The sequence below is a fragment of the Theropithecus gelada genome, chromosome 3 (genome assembly GCF_003255815.1).
Source record: "Theropithecus gelada isolate Dixy chromosome 3, Tgel_1.0, whole genome shotgun sequence".
Classification (NCBI taxonomy): domain Eukaryota; kingdom Metazoa; phylum Chordata; class Mammalia; order Primates; family Cercopithecidae; genus Theropithecus; species Theropithecus gelada.
In genome coordinates, this window is record NC_037670.1 from 12,329,848 (window position 1) to 12,338,358 (window position 8,511).

Sequence of the window (8,511 nt, forward strand, 5' to 3'; positions counted from 1 at the left end):
TTTTTTTTTTTTTTTTTGAGACGGAGTCTTGCTCTGTCACCCAGGCTAGAGTGCAGTAGCGTGATCTCGGCTCACTGCAAGCTCTGCCTCCCGGGTTCACGCCATTCTCCTGCCTCAGCCTCCCAAGTAGCTGGGACTACAGGTGCCCGCCACCACGCCCGGCTAATTTTTTTTGTATTTTAGTAGAGACGGGGTTTCACTGTGTTAGCCAGGATGGTCTTGATCTCCTGACCTCGTGATCTGCCCACCTCAGCCTCCCAAAGTGCTGGGATTACAGGCATGAGCCACCGCGACCAGCCTAGTTCTACTTTCATGATATGAGTCAATGCCATATTTTAAAAGATATTACCAGGTCCTGTACAATTTTTGTATTTTATACTACAGGGAATTTAGTTTAATGAGCTTAAAAGAAAACATTGTTGATTGGATTATTAAAAGCAAATCACTAAAAAATCCTCTATGTAAGACTCTCCCCTGGGCACAGTGACTCACACCTGTAATCCCAGCACATTGTTGACACTGAGGCGGGTGAATCTCTTGAGCCTAGGAGTTCAAGACCAACCTGGGCAACATGACGAAACCCCAGTCTCTACAAAAAATGCAAAAATTAGCTGGGCATGGTGGTGCACACCTGTAATCCCAACTACCTAGGAGGCTAAGGCTATAGGATCACTTGAGCCCAGGAGGTCAAGGCTGCAATGAGACATGATCACACCACTTGCACTCCAGTCTGGGCCACAGAATCTCTATTAATCATGCCACAGTCTGGATATATACCCAAAGGATTATAAATCATGCTACTATAAAGACACCTATGTTTATTGCAGCACTATTCACAATAGCAAAGACTTGGAACCAACCCAAATGTCCATCAATGATAGACTGGATTAAGAAAATGTGGCACATATACACCATGGAATACTATACAGCCATAAAAAAGGATGAGTTCATGTCCTTTGCAGGGACATGGGCGAAGCTGGAAACCATCATTCTTAGCAAACTATCACAAGGATGGAAAACCAAACACCACATGTTCCCACTCATAGATGGGAATTGAACAATGAGAACACCTGGACACAGGGCAGGGAACATCGCACACCAGGCCCTGTTGGGGGTGGCGGGCTGGGGGAGGGATGGCATTAGGAGAAATACCTAATGTAAATGACGAGTTGATGGGTGCAGCAAACCAACATGGTGCAGCAAACCAACATGGCACATGTATACCTATGTAACAAACCTTTGTGTTGTGCACATGTACCCTAGAACTTAAAGTATAACAACAACAACAAAAAATCATACCACGGTCTTTCCTATAGAAAGATCTAAGCTCACTAATATGACTGAATTGCTTCTCTGTTGAATTCCAGCAAACATTTAAGGAAGAAATTATACCAACCGTACACAAACTCTTCCAGAAAATAGAAGGAACACTTCCCAGCTTTGTTTATGAGCCCAGCATTATTCTGATACCAAACCCAGGCAAATACATTACAAGAAAACTAGACCAATATCCCTAACGAATGTAGACACAAAAATCCTCAAGGAAATATTATGAAATAAAACACAGCAATACATAAAAATAATACATCATGACCAAGTGGGGTTAATCCCAGGGATACAAAGTTGGTTAAACATTTGAAAATGAATCAATGTAATTTCTTATGTCAACAGACTAAAGATGAGAAACCACATGATCATTTCCACAGATGCAGGAAAAGCGTTTGACAAAGCCTGATGTCTGTTACTGATAAAAGCTCTCTGCACATTAGTAAATAGAAGGAACTTCCTCAATCTATTAAAGGACAGCTACAGAAAATAAAAAAAAAAAAATCAACAAAGTATCTTAGTCTGTTCAGGCTGCTGTAACAAAATACAATAAACTGGGTAGTTTATAAACAACAGACACTTATTCTCATAGTTGTAGAGGCTGGGAAGTCCAAGAGCAAAGCAGATTTGGTGTCTAGTGAGATCCTGCTTTCTGGCTTATAGACTGTTCCTTGTTTCTGTGTCTTCACGTGGTAGAAGGGCAAGGGTCTTTTTAGGTTTCCTTTTTTTTTTTTTTTTTTTTCCTGAGATGGAGTCTCACTCTGTCACCCAGGCAGGCTTGGGGCTCACTGTGACCTCTTCCTCCCAGGTTCAACAATTCTCTTGCCTCAGTCTCCCAAGTAGCTGGGACTACAATCGTGTGCCACCATGCCCTGCTAATTTTTGTACTTTTAGTAGAGATGTATTTCACCATGTTGGCCAGGCTGGTCTCAAATTCCTGATCTCAAGTGATCCACCTGCCTCAGCATCCCAAAGTGCTGCAATTATGGTATGACCTTACCTGGCCTCTGGGTCTCTTTCTTAGGGGCACTAATCCCATTCATGAGGGCTCCACCACCATGGCCTAATCACCTCCTGATATGGTTTGGATCTGGTCCCCACCCAGATCTCATGTTAAAATGTAATCCCCAATGCTGGAGGTGGGGCCTGGTGGGAGGTGATTGGATCATGGAAGTGAATCCTTCATAAATGGTTTAATACCATCCCCTTGGTGCTATTCTTGTGGTAGAGTTCTCATGAGCTCTGGTTGTTTAAAAGTGTGTTGCACCTCCCTGCTCTCTCTCTTCCTCTTGCTCTGGCCGTGTGAAGACACTTGCTCAGGCTTTGCCTTCCGCCATGAGTAAAAGCTCCATGAGGCCTCCCCAGCTATGCATGGACTGCAGAACCCTAAGACAATTAAACATATATATGACCAAGTCTCAGTTCTTTCTTTGTTTTCTTTTTTTTTTTTTGAGACAGTCTTGCTTTGTCGCCCAGGCTGGAGTGCAGTGGCGCGATCTCGGCTTACTGCAACCTCCACCTCCCGGGTTCAAGTGATTCTCCTGCCTCAGCCTCCCAAGAAGCTGGGATTACAGGTGCATGCCACCACCCCCAGCTAATTTTTGTATTTTTAGAAGAGAGGGGTTTCACCATGTTTGCCAGGCTGGTCTCGAACTTCTGGCCTCAAGTGATTCACCCACCTCGGACTCCCAAAGTGTCAGTTGTTTCTTTATAACAATGTAAAAACAGACTAATACACCTCCCAAAGTTCCCACCTCCTGATACCATCACCTTAGGGGTTAATATGGCAACATATATGGATTTGGGGGAGACATGAACATTCAGACCATGGCACTAAGTACATCTCTAAAGCTAAGGTCATTAATAGGTGTGTGTTTGTTTTGAGATGGAGTCTCACTCTGTCACAAGCCATGAGTGCAGTGGCACAATCTTGGCTCACTGCAACCTCTGCCTCCCAGGTTCAAGTGATTCTCCTGCCTCAGCCTCCCGAGTAGCTGGGATTACAGGTGCGTGCCACCATGCCCAGCTAATTTTGCTATTTTTAGTAGAGACGGGGTTTCATCATGTTGTCCAGGATGGTCTCAATCTCCTGACCTGGTGATCCGCCCACCTCAGCCTCCCAAAGTGCTGGGATTACAGGTGTGCGCCACCACACCCGGCCAGTTATTAATAGGTTTTGGAGGGCAATTCTTTGTTACGTCAAGACTAATCTTTCAGCCGGGCATGGTGGCTCACACCTGTAATCCTAACACTTTGGAAGACGGGAGGATCACTTGAGCCTGGGAGTTCGAGACCAGCCTGGGCAACATAGTGAGACCCTGTCTTAAAAAAAGAAAATCACTATGATTGAATGCAGCAGTGCAGAATTGCTTTTGGTTTACTATTTTGACAAGAGCTATCCATTTGTCTCGTCCTAACATTTCTTATTCTATAGGTCAGGAAGTCAGTGTGGGAATTCTGCAAGGTGGTGAGGATATTAATCTCAATTTTACAGTAGATATTAGGAAAGTGACCATAGGAAGTTTGTGGGCACAGGGGCCTATCATGAGGCAAAATCAGGGTATAATTACATTTATCAGGGCTTTTGTTAAAAAGTCAAAAAAGGTCAGGCACGGTGACTCACACCCGTAATCCCAGCACTTTGGGAGGCTGAGGCTGGCACATCACTTGAGGTCAGGAGTTTGAGACTAGCCTGGCCCCTGTCTCTACTAAAAATACAAAAAAAAAATTAGCCAGGCATGGTGGCACGCACCTGTAATCCTGGCTACCTGGAAGGCTAGTTAGGAGAATCACTTGAACCCGGGAAGCAGAGGTTGCAGTGAGCTGAGATGGCACCACTGCACTCCAGCCTGGGCGACAGAGTGCTACTCTGCCTCAAAAAAAAAAAAAAAAAAAAAAAGTCAAAACAAGGACCAGGTATAGTGGCTCATGCCTGAAATCTCAGCACTTTGGGAGGCAGAGGCTGGAGGATCACTTGAGGCCAGAAGTTGGAGACTGGCCTAGGCAACATAGCGAGACCTCATCTCTACAAAAATAATAATAATAATAATTATTATTATTATCTGTGTGTGTTGGGGTGTGGTGCATGCCTGTAGTCACAGCTACCAAGGAAGCTGAGGCAGGAGGATTGCTTTAGCCCAGGAGTCCAAGGCTGCAGTGAGCCATGATCATGCCACTCCACTCCAGTTGGGTGGCAGAGCAAGACTTTCCCTATATATTTTTAATAAAATAAAATAAACAGATGGCAGCAAGGCTGTGGAGAAAAGGAAACACTCATTCACTGTTGGTCAGAATGTAAATTGTTCAGCCATTATGAAGAGCAGTCCTGATATTTCTCAAAGAACTAAGAGTCAAAGCACCATCCAACCCAGCAACTCCACTACTGAGTAACTACCTCCCAAAAAATAAATTATTCTACCAAAAGGACACCTGCACCCATGGCACAGCAGTATTCACAGTAGCAAAGACACGGAATCAACCTAGATGCCCATCTATGGTGAAAAATATGGTATACATACACCCTGGAATACTACACAGTCATAAAAAAGAACAAAATCATGTCCACTGAAGCAACGGGATACAGCTGCAAACCACTATTCTGAGCTAACTAACACAGAAACACAAAACCAAATAGCACATATTCTCATTTATAAGAGGGAGCTAAATATTGGGGGCACATAGACATAAAGATGAAAACATAGACAAGGGACTATTAGAGGTAGAAGAGAGGGAGCAGGGCAAGGGCTGAAAAATGATCTATTGGATACTATGCTTACTACCTGGTTGACATATTCATTCATACCCCAAAACTCAGCATCACACCATATACCTTTGTAACAAACCTGCACTTGCATCCCCTTTTTCTAAAATATTAATAAAAGTTAGCTGGCCAGGTGCGGTGGCTCATGCCTGCAATCCCAGCACTTTGGGAGGCCGAGGTGGGTGGAGGTCAGGAGTTCAAGACCAGCCTGGCTACCATGGCGAAACCCTGTCTCTACTAAAAATACAAAAATTAGCCTGGTAGGGTGGCAGGCGCCTGTAATCCCAGCTACTCAGGAGGCTGAGGCAGGAGAATCACTTGAACTGGGGAGGCGGAGGTTGCAGTAAGCCCAGATAGTGCCACTGCACTTTAGCCTGGGTGACAGAGTGAGACCCTGTCTTGAAAGAAAGAAAGAGAGAAAGAGAAAAAGAAAAGAAGGAAGGAAGGAAGGAAGGAAGGAAGGAAGGAAGGAAGGAAGGAAGGAAGGAAGGAAGGAAGGAAATTCATTCTTCAGTTGCATTATCCATATTTTAAGAGTACAATGCCACATATGGCTGCTGTCTGCCATATTGGATCACTAGAGATAAAACATTGTCTTCATCAGAAAAGGGTCTATGGCCAGAGCTGGGTTATAGCATGTCACACACATTATAACACCTTTTTTGGCTCTCTAGTAAACAACTTCTGAAGTTTACAAGCACCTCTCAGCCTGTTACAGTAACAGCCTACAAACAAATTAAAAATTGTGAAGCCCGGGTTGTCCAGACCAGCAGTCCCCAACCTTTTTGGCACCAGGGACTGGTTTCATGGAAGACAATTGTTCCATGGACCAGGAGGGTAGAGGGGGATGGTTTTGGGATGGTTCAAGCACATTACATTCATTGTGCACTTTATTTCTATTTTTATTATTATTATTTGAGATGGAGTCTCACTCTGTCACCCAGGCTAGAGTGCAGTGGCACAATCTCGGCTCACTGCAACCTCCATCTCCCGGGTTCAAGCGATTCTCCTGCCTCAACCTCCCAAGTAGCTGCGATTGTAGGCACCCACCACCACCCCCAGCTAATTTTTGTATTTTTTGTAGAGATAGTGTTTTTTGTTTTTTGTTTGTTTTTTGTTTTTAGACAGAGTCTCGCTCTGTCGCCCAGGCTGGAGTGCAGTGGCCAAATCTCGGCTCACTGTAAGCTCCACCTCCCAGGTTTACGCCATTCTCCTGCCTCAGCCCCCCGAATAGCTGGGACTACAGGTGCCCGCCACCACGCCCGGCTAGTTTTTTTGTATTTTTTAGTAGAGGCGGGGTTTCATCATGTTAGCCAGAATGGTCTCGATCTCCTGACCTCGTGATCACCCGTCTTAGCCTCCCAAAGTGCTGGGATTACAGGCTTGAGCCACCACGCCCAGCCGTAGAGACAGTGTTTCACCATGTTGGCCAGGGTAGCCTCGAACTCCTGACCTCAGGTGATCTGCCCACCTCCGCCTCCCAAAGTGCTGGGATTACAGGCGTGAGCCACCACACCCAGCCTATTTCTATTATTATGTTGTAATATATAATGAAATAATTATACAACTCACCATAATGTGGAACCAGTGGGAGCCCTGAGTTTGTTTTCCTGTAATTAGATAGTCACAGCAGGTGGGTGATGAGAGACAGTGACAGATCATCAGGCATTAGATTTTCATAAGGAGCACACAACCTAGATCACTCATGCACAGTTCACAATACAGTTGGTACTCCTATGAGAACCTAATGCCACAGCTGATCTGACAGGAGGCAGAGCTCAGGCAGTAATAATAGTGTTGAGGAGCCGCTGTAAATATAGACGAAGCTTCGCTCGCTCACCCACCATTCACCTCCTGCTGTGCAACCTGGTTCCTAACAGACCACAGACCTGGCCTCCTGAATATTCCTCCATTCTGAGAGAACAAGTAGCTTCTCAATCAGCAACCCAAAGTGATCACTTCACCAATGCTGACAGCCTAGACTCAAGGGAAACATGCTAGACACCCCCATATTTCTCATATAAAATTCTATTATTGTCAAGTTTTAAACAACCTATTTCTTTTGTTTCTTTTTTTTCTGAGATGGAGTTTTGCTGTGTCTCCCAGGCTGGCATGCAGTGGTGCGACCTCGGCTGTCTGCAACATCCGCCTCCTAGGTTCAAGTGATTTCCCTGCTTCAGCCTCCCGAGTAGCTGGGAATACAGGCGTGCGCCACCATGCCCAGCAAATTTTTGTGTTCTTAGTAGAGACGGGGTTTTGCCATGTTGGCCAGGCTGGTCTCAAACTCCTGACCTCAAGTGATCCACGTGCCTCAGCCTCCCAAAGTGCTGGGATTACAGGGGTGAGCCACCACACCTGGCAACCTATTTCTTTGGACTCCAAATTTGCTGATTTAATTTCTAGAAACTGAGAAATCCAGAATGAGGTCACGGGACTGCATGTGTTTCCATTGGCAGTTCTAGTGCAAAAAATAGAATAGTAAAATAAAATAAAATAAACAAGCAAACAAAAAAAACTCAGATTGTGAAAATGCAGAGAGAGAGAGAGAGGGGTACAGTATTTTAAACTAAAGCATCGTTTGAGAGAAACTCTCTAGATAATGTTGAAGATTGGACAATTCCTAGGTGCCATCCTGTTTGAACCTAATCATCATGAAATTGCCTTTGGAGATTGTCTGTAAAAAGAAACCCTGTTACTTTGTTTTTTTTGTTTTTGTGAGACAGAGTCTCACTCTGTCACCCAGGCTGGAGTGCAGTGGCGTCATCTTGGCTCACTGCAACCTCAGTCTCCCAGGTTCAAGCCATTCTCCTGCCTCAGCCTCCTGAGTAGCTGGGATTACAGGCCCATGCCACCATGCTGAGCTAATTTTTGTAATTTTAGTAGAGGTGGGGTTTCACCATATTAGTCAGGCTGGTCTAGAACTCCCGAGGTTTCACCATGTTGGCCAGGTTAGTCTCGTACTCCTGACCTCAAATGATACACCAGCCTCAGCCTCCCAAAGTGCTAGGATTACAGGAGAGAGCCACCCAGCCAGGAAATTCTGTTTTGACAGCAAGGTTAATGGGGTTCTGTGGACTGGCTCCTGATGGCCGGGCCAAATAGCAGCAGGGCTGAGAATACCTCAATAGTGGCTTTCATGGGGGAGTGGGCCCATCTGATGGGTTGGGCAGGGCTTCCTGGATGGGTGGGGTTTCTTGGATGGGTGTGGCTTGCTGGTGGGTGGGGCTTCTTGGGTGGGCAGGGCTTCTTGAGTAGGTGTGACTTCCTGGGTTGGGCGGAGCTTTGTGTGGGCGGGGTCTCACCGCAGGGCCAGTCCCCTAGGTAGGGGGAGGTAGAAAGACTCCTAGCCGGGGGAGCTGGTACAGAAGCAGATGGTTGGGGGGGAAAGGAGTGAGGAAGGGACAGTTAATGTGGTAACTAAGAGC